The sequence below is a fragment of the Aotus nancymaae genome, unplaced genomic scaffold (genome assembly GCF_030222135.1).
Source record: "Aotus nancymaae isolate 86718 unplaced genomic scaffold, 86718_ANA_hifiasm-v0.15.2.pri h1tg000011l, whole genome shotgun sequence".
Lineage (NCBI taxonomy): Eukaryota > Metazoa > Chordata > Mammalia > Primates > Aotidae > Aotus > Aotus nancymaae.
Window position 1 is genome coordinate 348904 of NW_026988422.1, and position 13821 is coordinate 362724.

General features: G+C 38.5%; 2 pseudogenes; one reads left to right on the forward strand and one right to left on the reverse strand.

Moving 5' to 3' along the window:
- Positions 1-6485: 6485 nt before the first annotated feature.
- Positions 6486-6632, reverse strand: LOC135274517 (U2 spliceosomal RNA; annotated as a pseudogene).
- A 2038-nt stretch (positions 6633-8670) lies between these two features.
- On the forward strand, positions 8671-9041 carry LOC110567466 (peptidyl-prolyl cis-trans isomerase-like 3; annotated as a pseudogene).
- The last annotated feature ends 4780 nt before the right edge of the window (positions 9042-13821 follow it).

Here is a 13821-nt window from a genome sequence, read left to right on the forward strand (position 1 = left end):
AGTGCCAAAATAAGTACCCTTGAAGCCATTAAAAGACATTTTGAAGTCATCCCAGTCCTTGCTAGTTGAAGTACTTTTCAAAGCAATTCTCTTAATGCTTCCCTCCTTTCTGAACAGAAACCAGAGGCAGTAAATTCTTCTAGCAATGCACGTGTAAAACAATGCTGACTTTCTGATGTGGGTTGGGGTGAGTACAATCTTAATCTAAAATGATTCCTTAAATATGCTCCTCTACCTGAGATTAAGGTACTGGGAAGAAAACACATTCTGAAAGTTTGCTACTGGTATTCTTTCTAATCAAATACAGGAAAGACTAATTTTTCTTTGGATACACTCAATGTGAATAAAATTAACCTATGACCTAACTCCTAGATTTAAACTGGAAGGAAGTAAGCTCTAGAGCCTTGTCTTAAATTCCCAGCATTGTTTCACAAGGCCACTGGATTCAAACTGTCATAGCCTTAGCATAGAGTTGTTTCATCTGAGGACCATCTTGTATGTCCTGCTCTATCCACTGTATTTCTTCGTTTAAAAATTTCAGTTGGATCTTTTCTCTTCGTTGCATTTTTACCCAAAAGAATAAGCCAAATTCCTGCAAGATTTAGCGAATATAAGGCAAAGTACTTCCTCACTTCACTCCCATACTCACAACAGATGTGGCTAATCAACTGTTTCCAGTTTCTGGAAATTGTAAAATATGTTAGTGAGTTTCTCCATCAACAAATTCTCTGTTAGCCAAAGGAAGTAGCTTCTACGCCCTGCCTCTTTTAGTCCTTCAGGCCTTTCAAGATGCTATTAAATAAAAGCTTTGTCAGGCTCTGTTAAAATTAATCATTACTACACAGAAATAGCTCATTCCCCTGTAATTAACTTTAAACCAGCATTACTAATCAATTATGCTTCTCTTTCTTGTCTGCTCCTGTTAATCTTGTAACATCCCTTATGTTAAGAAGTAATCATAACTAACTAACATTTATCCTTTAGGTAGGCCAGGCTACTTACTATAAATACTCTGCAAAGCAATTTTTCCTATTATGGGTTACTGTTTACAACCTGAGCGAGAATCCTTCCACTTCCGAGTAAGACTGGGGTTCAACTGGGATGGGGAGCACATCAAATAAGGGGGCACATCACTCCCTCCTTGTCTAATGCTTTAAGACTAATCAAGTCAAATTCTGTAATACTCAAGTTGGAAAAGAACTCGCTTAATGGTTAAGATAAGTAGACAACATAATACACTCTAACAAAAGGAAAGAAAAAAAAGCCAATCGTAATACACTTAGAACAAAAGACTTGTGCACCATACATAACATAAAAGATTAGCTTTAAGAGAATGTAGATAAGTACATGATGGTAGACTTTATCTTTCACTCATTTGTTCAACAAATGTTAACCATTACCAACCCAAACACTTGCCAGATACTGTTTTAGGCATTGTTTATAGGCTCATCCTAGACTTGAAAACTTGTCTGGAGAGTAACCACCAGGTCACCATATATAACATCCCCAGACTGGTCTAAAAGCACGGGGAGAAATGCCAGATATAGGTGAAGGGGAGGAAGGCAGCAAATCACACTGCCATGTGTGTACCTATGCAACAATCTTGCATGTTCTTCACATGTACCCCAAAACCTAAAATGCAATAAAAAAAAAAACAGGTAGGATTTGGGTGGACGGATTGTAAATCTGATCCAGTTGGGTATTTCTTATAATCTTATAACAATTCATTGTGTATATTGATTTAATAAAACATGCAAACATAATACCACCTGATGCAAACTCTTGATCTGAGTGATAAAGGATTTGTATAAATAGATGAAAATAAACACCCAAACTGAAGTTGTACCTGTTCACTTGGTTCAAATCACATCTCTTTAAAAGATGGATACTTTATCCAAATAGTTGGCTTTTTCTGTTCTATGTTCTGGGCTACACCAGTTTCTCCAATATCAGAGTTTCCCTTCCCACCACCTTGATTCACCATCCTACTGTCCAAAGCTCTTATCTTCAGAGTTTCACTTTGTCCAGACTTAAATGCTGAATTCTAGTGAGCCAGAAAGAACGCTCATGGAATACAATTAGTGACCAAAGAATACCAACATGCTATTGGTCTGCTTTCTTTCTAGAGGATGTACTTAAAGAACAATAATCCAAGTTCAAAGGGACCAAAGTCTTTCTTCCCACTTCTCTCACATGAATTACCACCTCCGTTGTAAACAAGTGATTATTTACAAAGCTTGTAAAAAAAGTAGTTTAGGTTTGCATTTCATTTAGAATTGCCCTATTGCTCCATATTTTGTTTTCTCCTATGATTTAAGAATAGTTTTATTGTACATATCTTTACAAATATTTAAAATAAAGAGAATTATTGTAGTTTTAAAAGTACAAACACAGGCCAGGCATGGTGGCTCATGCCTGCAATCCTATCACTTTGGGAGGCCAAGGTGGGTGGATCATGAGGTCAGGAGATGGAGACAATCTTGGCCAACATGGTGAAACCCCGTCTCTACTAAAAATATTTAAAAAAAAAAAATTAGCCGGACGTGCTGGAAGGCACCTGTAGTCCCAGCTACTCGGGAGGCTGAGGCAGGAGAATCGCTTGAACCCGGGAGGCGGAGGTTGCAGTGAGCTGAGATAGCGCCATTGCACTCCAGCCTGGGTGACAGAGCGAGACTCCATCTCAAAAAAAAAAAAGAAAGAAAGAAAAGAAAAACAACAGAGGAAAAAACATGGCATGGGTTATGAAAATAGTTACCGAAACAAAGCTTATCTCAGGTAAAAAAGGAAACTGACTGCTATGTGAGCAAAAAGATCTTAGATTGCACTTGTTGACCAGGAAGTAACTGGTAATTAGGAGAGTAAACATCTCTGCCCTCATCAACTATGCAAAATACATTGTCTTTTCATAAAATTTTGCAGAATCTTACCTTAAGGGGGAAGATCACAGGTTACTACATCACTGCTTTTTTATTCTAACTAAAAATCATCCTTCAGTGTTTTTTAAAAAGTTACATGAAATCCAGAAAGCCAAATAAGAGGCCAATAGAGAAAAAGAGAAGGAAGTCAGACGCATGCCCGTATTTCAGGAAGGAGAGTTTCTGAAAGGCTTTTTTTGAAACCTCCTTAGCTAGCGCTAACGTTTGAGGTTAGCTGAGCATCGCGTGCCATTCTTGAAGGGTCCTAGACACTGACTCATTTGCTTTATCATTTCTCATGAAAACAAGAGGTGGCAGCCATCACCAGAGAGCAAAGGGGTGACTTGGTGACTGATCTCGTTACTGAACTAAGGAGAGCACTCACACGCGAGGTTCAGAACCTCCCCACACCCAGAGAAACTCTGCCACTTTGCAGAAAAGAAATAATTTCTACCCAAGAAGACAAGTGGCAATTGGAAACAGATGTGAAGAGAATAAGAATAAACACTTTTCAGAAACATAACGACTGTAACAAATAACCAGTTTTTCTAGTTCCCACCTGTACATCATGCTCTCAGCTATATTTCGCAGCTTAAAACAGAATTGATCACGGTTCTGTGTTTTTACATTCTCTCGCTTTCTAAATACATCAGATCACTTTTAACAGTGCAAAGAGCCCTTTATCATTTACTTCCTCTAAGGTAAATTCAGGTGCAAGTTTAATAGCCTGGTAGCGGCAGATGCCTCACGCCCACCCGAGGGGTTGAGGAATGAGTGATGGACTTGGTGAGCCAGGGATTAGAAAGTGATCAGTGCCCTGTGGGAAATAACGGGAACGTCACAGGTTGCTTCTTTTCTGGGTCACTGGGGCATGATTTTCGATTGAGCTTCACTTCAGACACAGAGACTAATGTCATTGCCTGTGGATTTTGGAAAGAAATTGCAAGTTTCGGTTGATCACTTACTGGAGTGGAGACGGGGAGAGACAGGTATTTTTCTACTTTACAAGCATATCTATTTCAATCACTGAAACAACCAGGAGAGTTAAATATTTTTATTCCAGTTTTAGGATGAGAACGTGGAGACATGGAGTTCATAGAAAAAGAGTGAAAATGATGGAATCCAGGCGGACTGGCCCATTGCCAATCCGGAGTCTGAATGTTTCAAAAGCATATCTGCCTTTTGAGTGACCAAAAACAAGCATTTTTGTATAACTACAATTAATGAAGCTTGTCCTCCTATATTATCGCAATTTATTCTCATTAAAGCACAGACAGAATGTGCTATTCTTAAGTTTGTTACCCAGGTGAGAAAAATGAGTTTCAGGGAGTTCTCCAGATCACTCATCCAGGAAGTGATGGAGCCACCACCAGAAACCAAATCTTGTGCCTTCAAATCAGATCCTCTCGTCTCTCAGTTTTGCCTCTCACCTCTCGTCTCCGCTCCCGTCCTCATGATTCATGGGAAGGTTGTGAGCTGCCACAGACTCACACCCACCTGCAAACCGAACTGGAGCTTCAGCCTGTCAGCTTTAAGCTTCCTCGTAGCACTTGTATCTTTCATCGGTTATTTGCACTTTAACATGACAAAGGATCTGAGATGAGATTTTTGTGTGTGACACATTGTGATAACCCAAGTTGTTAGTTTACATTAGGGCTCACTGCTGATGTTGTGTATTCTCCGGATTTGGACAAACGTATAATGACATATATCCACCATTATAGTATCATACAGAGCCTTTTCACTGCCCTAAAAATCCTGTGTGCCACCTATTAATCCCCCCTACTCCCCACAATCATTCATGTTTTTACTCTGAGATGAGTTTTTAATGGTAGGAAAAAAACATAAAAATTCGAACAAACAAATACAGAAGATGAGGGCATTTAGTAGGGGTTATGTGGGTGGGAGAATTGAAGACCTAAGGAGAAACTTTGCAACTTTGTAAGTGAATTAGTAACACATCTTTCTCTTCCCTACCCATCCCTACATCTTGCTGAAGACTCAGCTCAGTAGTTTGCTTTATTTTAAGTTCCGGGTTACATAAGCAGGATGTGCAGGTTTGTTACATAGGTAAACATGTGCCATGGTGGTTTGCTGCATCTGTCAACCCATCACCTAGATATTAAGCCCAGCCTGCGTTAGCTATTTATCGTGATGCTCTCCCTCCCCCAACCCCGACAGGCCCCAGGCCGTGTTGTTCCGTTCCCTGTGTATCGTGAAGTCAAAGCTTACATATATATAATCACATATTAGTAGAACATAATTGACATAAATTTATGTTAAAATAAAAGCATAGCTATTTTAATCATACTTATAGTCCTATATGCACTTCAGCATTCACTTCAGCTGTTTGGATAAAAAGAAAAAAAGAACAAAATAGGAAGCTGGATCTCTCTCCACCCTTATGTCAAAATACATTTCTGGTTCAGTGATGTGCTAGAGTAGGTATTTATCAGCTGGCAAGAGCCAACTGTGAACATCTTCTCCTAACTTCATGCTCACTGAAGTCACATTGGCAGCTTGAAATTGGACATGATGGGAGTATTTACACTTTGGAAATTGGCAAATGCTACAATTCAGAGCTTTTTGCTGTTGTTTTGAGAGCTGATGTCATAGTCATCGCTACTGGTAGGAAGAAAACTCATATCTTATTAACTCAGAAGATAATATGGGAGTTTTCCTTTGAACCATTCCCAGTGTGATAATGAAAGCTTTTTTATAAAATCTGAAATTTTTTTTAAAAGACACATTTTACACAGACATGTAGATTAATGGAAAAGAATGAAGAACTCAGAAATAAGACTGCATACCTACAACCATCTGATCTTCGACAAACCTGACAAAAACAATGGGGAAAGGGTTTCCTATTTAATAAATCATACTGGGAGAACTGGCTAGTCATATGCAGAAAATTGAAACTGGATTCCTTCCTTAGACCTTATACAAAATTAAAACTCAAGATGGATTAAAGACTCAAATGTAAAACCCAAAACAATAAAAACCTTAGAAGAATGTCTAGGAATACCATTCAAAATATAAGCACAGGCAAAGATTTCATGGTGAAAACACCGAAAGCAATTGCAACAAAAGCAAAAACTGACAAATGGGATTTAATTATCCAAAGAGCTTCTGCAAAAGAAACCATCATTAGCATGAACAGGCAGCCTGAAGGATGGGAGAAAAGTTTTGGAATCTATCCAATGGGCAAAGGTCTAACATCCAGAGTCTATAAGGAATTTAAACAAATTTACAAGAAGGAAAACAAACAACTCCCTTAAAAATGGGCAAAGGACAGGAATAGACACTTCTCAGAAGAAGACATTCATGCAGCCAACAAACATATGAATAAAAAGCTCAGTGTCACTAAACATTAGAGAAATGCAAATCAAAACTGTAATGAGATATGATACAATATCATGCCATTCAGAATGGCGATTATTAAAAAGTCAAGAAACAACAGATGCTGGTGAGGTTGCTGAGAAATAGGAACACTTTTACGCCGTTGGTGGGAATGTAAATTAGTTCAACCATGTGGAAGACAATGTGGCAATTCCTCAAACATCTAGAAGCAGAAATACCATTTGACCAGCAATCTCACTACTGGGAAAATGGGATACCCAAAGGAAAATAAATCATTTTATTATTAACATACATGTATACATATGTTTATTGCAGCACTATTCACACTTGATCTTAGCCAGAAGGCCGAGAAGTGATTGCAGCACTGTTTACAAGAGCAAAGACACCTATCAATGGTAGACTGGATCGAGAAAATGTGATGCATATGCAACATGGTATACTATGCAGTATAGAAAGGAACAAGATCATATCCTTTGCAGGGACGTGGATGGAGCTGGAAGCTGTTATCTTCAGCAAACTAATGCAGGAACAGAAAACCGAGCACCACATGTTCTCACTTATAAGTGGGAACCAAATGATGAGAACACATGGACACATGGTGGGGAGCAACAGGCACTGGGGACTGTTGTGGAGGCAGGACAGGGACGGAGAGCATCAGGAATAATAACTAATAGATGCTGGACTTAATACCTAGGTGATAGGTTGATCTGTGCAGCAAACCACCATGGCACGCATTTACCTAACAAACCTGCACATCCTGGACATGGACGCCAGAACTTAAAATAAAAATTGATGAAAAAAATGAAAGAAAAGATACATTTTACTACAGAAGTAAATGTTTTCTACCTTAAAAAATTTATAAACTATTTATGATAAAAATTTCAAAATGGGTAAAAACATATATACTTATAAAATGGACTAATTTTCTCATTATACAAAAACTCCAATAGGAAAAATATCAATATAAAGGTGAATAAATACATAAATTGGCAGTTAACAGAAATATAAATACAGATTGCCAATTAATATTTTATAAGTGCTCAACCTCTTGGGTAACTAAGTCCAAGTTGGAAAAAAAAATACTTTTTTAAAAGTTATAAAAGGGCAAAATTCCAGTATGAGCTTCAATGTTGGGGGTAGGTATGGGGACGTCCACCCATTTAGTGTGGGGCACTGCTAAATCAAATTGCATATTATTAAGTGAAGTGTAAAATTCACAATTCTTTTCAACTATTTTCAATTTTATCCTAAGAATTTGTTTTATAGAAGTAAGTATTCTCATGAAAATGAGTAGACATGGATGATCATTGTGACAATGTTTGCCTGTTACTTATCTACTGCTGTTCTTAAAAATCACCCCAAAACTTAAAAGTTTAAACTCATAATAGACATCATTATCTCATAGAGTTTTAAATATGTATTTAATATGTAATATAAAAATATAATGTGTTTATTAAAAAGAAGGAAGCAGCCTAAATGTGGTGCTGTGGAAAAGTGCCCAAAAAACATTCAAGTGTATAAAGCACATATTTATGCATTTATAATAAGACTCCCTCAATATTTTTATAAAGTAGACATTTATGCATAGAGTGAGAAATTTCCTCAAAAATTTATAAGGAGATCTATCAGTGGGTGGTGAAACCCGGGGGTGATAGTGGTTAGGGATACATAACTTTTTATTTTATGCTCTATACTTATACTAGTAATGTTTGAAAAAAGTTACACTGCAAATATATTACATGTATGATATTTAAAACTAGCTAAAATTATGTTCCGCAGAGCTCTAGAGGACAGATAACCAAAGGGGAATATCATTTGAGCCAAGTTCAGACAGACTTCTTCCTGACTACCTCCTGTTCAGAGGAGCTGAGTGTGTAGACAGGAGAAACATATGTTGGTTTTCTGAATAGAGAATTGAGTGCTACCCAATCTCTTCAGTCTTCGGCCTTTGCAAAGCTGGATTAACAAGATAGTAATTATCCCAAAAGTAGAATTCTACTGTGGCAGATTTCTCCCTATTCTGAAGTCATAGGGTCCATTAGAGAATCTGGAAGCTGAGAGTCTGCAGGGATGGCAGGGTGTGCAGTCAGCAGCAGTTACACAGGAAAAACCTCTCAGCACCTTGGTGTTAGCAAAACTCAGCTCCAGTGGATTTCCAAAGCATCCACTACTATTATAGCAAGGCTGGGGCATCTGAACACCTGTCTTAGAAGATTTTCAGGGAGAAACTACAATTTTGAACCAACAGAACTCTGCTGGCATGTGCGATCGCATTTTTCCTGTTTTAACAACTTCTGCGCTAAACGAAGTGGTGAAGCCCGGAGACGTATTTTTGACCTCGCTGTTAGACTCTGAGAAATTACGTAGTCTTTCCTGAAACCACTAAGAGGAAAAAATGCCTGTGACATTGCATACAGATGTAGGTGATAGTAAAATTGAAGTCTTTTGTGAGAGGACACCCAAAACGTGAGAATTTCTGGGCTCTTTGTGGCAGTAACTATTACAATGGCTGTATATTTCATAGAAATATCAAGGGTTTCATGGTTCAAACAGGAGATCCAACAGGTACTGGAAGAGGAGGTAACATTATCTGGGGCAAGAAGTCTGAGGATGAAAACAGTGAAGATCTTAAGGGTAATAGATGGTCTGGAAACTCTAGATGAGTTGGAGAAGTTGCCGGTAAATGAGAAGACATATCGACCTCTTAATGATGTACACATTAAGGACATAACTTTTCATGCCAACGCATTTGCTCAGTATCTGTAATACACCTGGACACGTAACTTGACAAACTGCTGGAACACAGTTATTGTGGTTTACCCAGTTTTGATTACGTCAGACATTGCCTCATCCTTCTGCTTGTTCACAACTATGATCTTCTATGAAATGGTGGTACCAATGGGCGCCCAACAGCTTTTATCCCCGTTCTTAGAGCATATTCTTTACTATGATTATCCAAAATATTTTAGTTTTAATACAGAAAATATATTGTTTGATTTTTGTTACATATAAAGATTCATTTTTAAATGCTGAGCCTTAAGTGCAGGCATTTTTGAACAGCCTGATACATAGCATAGTTCTTTTGAAAAACCTTGCAATTTCCTGAGTGACAGGAGTGAAAGGAATATTTTGTTGTTCATAACAAGCTCCATTCAACCATACCTGAGTTTATGCTAATGAGGTGACTCTTGGTGGGGCCTCTAGATAGCTTCAGAATGGGTGGGGGGCTGGTTGCTAGAGGAATCAGCCATGTATTTTAGAGGTCTGGAACATTCACTGACCTCCTCACCGACCTCCTATTCTTGACCTCTGGGAAGGAGAGAAGGGCCGGAGATTTTGTTCCAGTCTGATATATACTCCTACCACACAGCAAGTCCATATCCTGGAAGTGTTATTTTATAATAAAATAAGAAATGTTTTAAGAAAAAAAAAAAGAAGAAGAAGATTTTCAGGAACTGTAGTGGCTGGGAGTTGAGTGATCACTCTTGATGGATTACCTTGAAGTGATGGAGACCCAGATCAGTCCATGCTCAGTTGATTACAGGGCCAAGTTTGGGGTTTGAAGCCTCAAAAGAAACCCTCCACTGAGTTGAGGAAAAGAATAGCTAAGAATTGCCTGCAGCAAGAAACCACAAAACCTCTGAGTCACAAAGTTTTAAGAAAGCCTTCTAATAGCTTGTATCAAAATGCAAATAATATAATGATAAGAATTATACAGATGCAGTTAACATTTACTGAACACTTATTTTTCATTTACTAATTCATTTTATAGATGAAAAAAGAGAACTGGAGAAGTTAAGCAATCTTCTCAAGGGTATTGCACACCCTTTAAAATTTTTCAGTTTTAACAAACAATTCAAAATGGTTCTTTTCAAAAAATGAAATTTTGACCAAACATTTTAAGAACTTCTGAAACATTTCTACAAGACAATTGAAAAACCACTGCTTTGCTATTTAACCACTGGAACCAGTAGGTGAAATTTACAGAAAGGTAGATTTCTGTTCAATATAAAACATAAGTTTATTCAAACTAAATTATCCAATTATAAAATGAAATTTTCTGAGAGGTAGTTAAGTTCTCCATCACTGGAAATGTTCAAGCAGAATCACTATTATTACCTGTTAGGTATGTTAGAAGTGTGAGCAGCATACAACTGGATTTCCTTCTAAAACCAAGATCTCACGTTCTCTGAGAACATCCACTTCACTTTGTTCTTTCTTTCTTTCTTTTTTTTATTTCTTTTCTTGAGATGGAGTCTTGCTGTCACCAGGCTGGAGTGCAGTGGTGTAATCTCGGCTCACTGCAACCTCTGCCTCCCCATTCAAATGATTCTCCTGCCTTAGCCTCCTGAGTAGCTGGGACTTCAGGCATGCGCCATCACACCCGCCTAATTTTTGTATTTTTAGCAGAAGCAGGGTTTCACCATGTTGGCCAGGCTGGTCTCAAACTCCCAACCTCAGGTGATCCATTTGCCTCGTGCTGGGATTACAGGTGTGAGCCACTGAGCCTGGAGTTCACTTTGTTATTTTCAGGTTAAACTGAGTCAGAACTTCTGATTGCACAAGGTCGAACAAGTACATTTCCTGAAATTTGAGAGTTTGAATAGTAATAGTAAACATGTATAAAGTGCTTATGTGCTTGGCACTGTTTTAATTGCTTTACAGTTGTTAACATAGGTCGTCCTTTCTACTGTCCTTTTGAGGTATGAATTATTTATGCAGAGTTACATTGAATCCTAACCTCAAAATCTAGCTACCAAGTTTGTCTTCTTCAGCAGTCTGTGATATTTATGCTCCATATGGTGATACAGTTGCAAGTCTATGACCCTGCAAGTGGAGAAGAGTTTAGCTAAAATACTGCAGATAAATGAATAAACAGATGCAGGAAGTGGTTTGTTACATAATAGGGAGTTTCTATCCATGTTTCTATAATTGTGTCACCAAACCACAGGTTGGTACTTAGAAAAAAATCAGTGCTATAAAAGCTTTCATATCATTAATATTCCTTAATTCTGAACTCAGTAAAAGCTTAACGAAAGATAGTATTTGGAGAATACGCATTCTCTAGCATTTTTTATTTGTTTGTTTCCATAACTGTAGGCTTTGTTTCCAAAGAGCAACAACCATAAGACATTTACAGTTCCTTTCTTGAACACAAATCGTGATTAGGGGCTGGGGCACCTAAACCGATTCCTATTGAGCTTTCATAATTTTGGTTCAGAGTGATGTCAGAGGCCAGACTTTTTTGTGTGTGTCTGTGACAGGGTCTCCCTCTGTTGCCCAGGCTGGAGTGTAGTGGCGTGATCTCAGCTCACTGCAACCTCCACCTCCCAGGCTCAAGTGATTCTCCTGCCTCAGCCTCCTGAGTAGCTGGAATTACAGGCACACACCACCACAGCCGGCTAACTTTTGTATTTTTAGTAGAGCATAAACAGGATTTCATCATGTTGGCCAGGCTGGTCTCAAACTCCTGGTCTCAAGTGATCTGCCTGCCTTGGCCTCCCGAAGTGCTGAGATTGCAGATATGAGCCACAGCACTCAGCTCAGACTACTTTTTACTTAACGCTTGGCTCTGTAGGGGTGAGCAAAACCTTCAACCCCGACACCTCAATCTTCTCAGGTATGCAGTGGGAATAACCTTCTCAGGATTATTTCAAATATTGACTAACTTAACTCACGTGATTTTAGAACAATGTCTGGCACACAGTAACCCCTCAGTGTTGGGCATTAGCACTAGCTGGTGTGAAGAAAGATACAGCATTTAAGTAAATTTAAGTTTACAAAGAGATAAATAATTTTACTGGGTGTTATATGAGAGTCAGGTGAGAGTTACAGATACGAAATATACGTGGGTTTAAAGAGAGGTCTAATTGCTATGAGTCGCAGCGTTTTGGGCCACAGAGGCAGAGTCTCAGGATGAGGAGGCTTGAGCAGGGTCAGGGAATGAATTATTTTGTTCACCATTGATGTGGCTCACATTCAAATGCTGTCACAAGTACAACATTCTCAGCTAAACTAAGGTGGTCTTCAATATGCACTTGACCACAAACCAAGAATGAAAAAGTCAATCAACAGGTGGGAAGTCGATGCTAAATAAAAAAATTAAAATACATACAAGTCGACACGTTATTTCTTTCCCAAATAAAATACATGCACATGAGAAATACACATATAATATTTTGATATGTTTATAAATGCCTATTCTTGAATTTTTTTCACTTTTCCAGCTACATTCCTTCATCAAATTGTTTAATTTTCCTAGATTAAAAATTATTATTTGTGATTTCGACTAAAGAAAGTGAAAAGCAATTTACTGACACATCTGTCTGTATTACATAAACCTACATGCCCCTATGAACTTTTCACTGGGACGGGAAGAATCATGATGTGAAAATGACTAAACTCTCTCTCTGACCAATCTAGTCTCCTCTTCTTCCTACCTTTAAAGTGCTAACCACTCATTTGCCCAGCTTTCTATTTATCAGACATCTGATTGTTTTAACGTCTTCAGTATGGCTTCAACTGATTTCCCAAATACCTAATGGTCGCATAGCACTTAACAGTTTGTAAAACTCTTTCCCATGCTTTATTTTATTTACTTCCCACAGTAATTTTCAAAGGTACACGTTTCTTATTCTGTTTTACACAGGAGTTAAGAGTAGAGTCTGTGTGATGTCCCTTAAATCACACAGCTGTGACCAGTCTGAAACATGGGCTCAGATTGTATGGGAATACTACAAAAGATTTCAGAAATGATCACTATCCATTTAAGGGTCCTCTGGTGTCTGATTAAAAAGTAAAAAGGTGAACAATTCAGATTTATATTTGAATCTCTGTCTATAAAGGTTTTTTGGCATTATAGCCCCTTGTTTGTCTTGCTTTCATTTCATTTTTGTTTTTTCTTCTAACTGAAAGAAAGCCAGAGAATTCTTTTCCCTCACGAGCTTCAAACACCTGCCAGGCAGAGACTGATTCCTACAACCCCTATCTGTGGTCCGGGCTTCAGGGAATAGGAAGTAGAGCGGTGGAAACTTTTCCCAGGAACGGTCTGTATCGCTGCACTCTCACAACAATAACACACACTCATAACAAGCACTCATGTAAATTGTTAAAGCCACAACCCTGTATACAGCTGCATCAGCACCCAGAAAACGTGGCCCAATGTAGCAAAGGTAATTCCTACCGTAAAGTCCCTTAGCGGAAGTGGTTCATGATGGGCCTGTAATAATTTAAGGAATTTCTTCAAAGAGCCAGGGGTAGGACACAGGGAGCGGGTGAGGCAGGGCCACTGCGGGAGAGGTAAGCAGGCCGCTGAGCATGGACCAGGAGCATATTCAAAAGCAGCGTTAACCACCAGAAGGAAGAGGAATTTCATCCAACCCAGGAAGTATGAACCCATGGCCTAACAACCCCTTGGGAATCCTGAGTCTTTAGTGGAAGGTGTGAGAAAAAAGGAGTGAAGTGAAGTATAAGTGAAGCTTCATGAAGGAGAGAAAGTGGAAAGGGTGCATGTAGGAAGGAGAAGCAGGTTTTAGTGGCATGGATT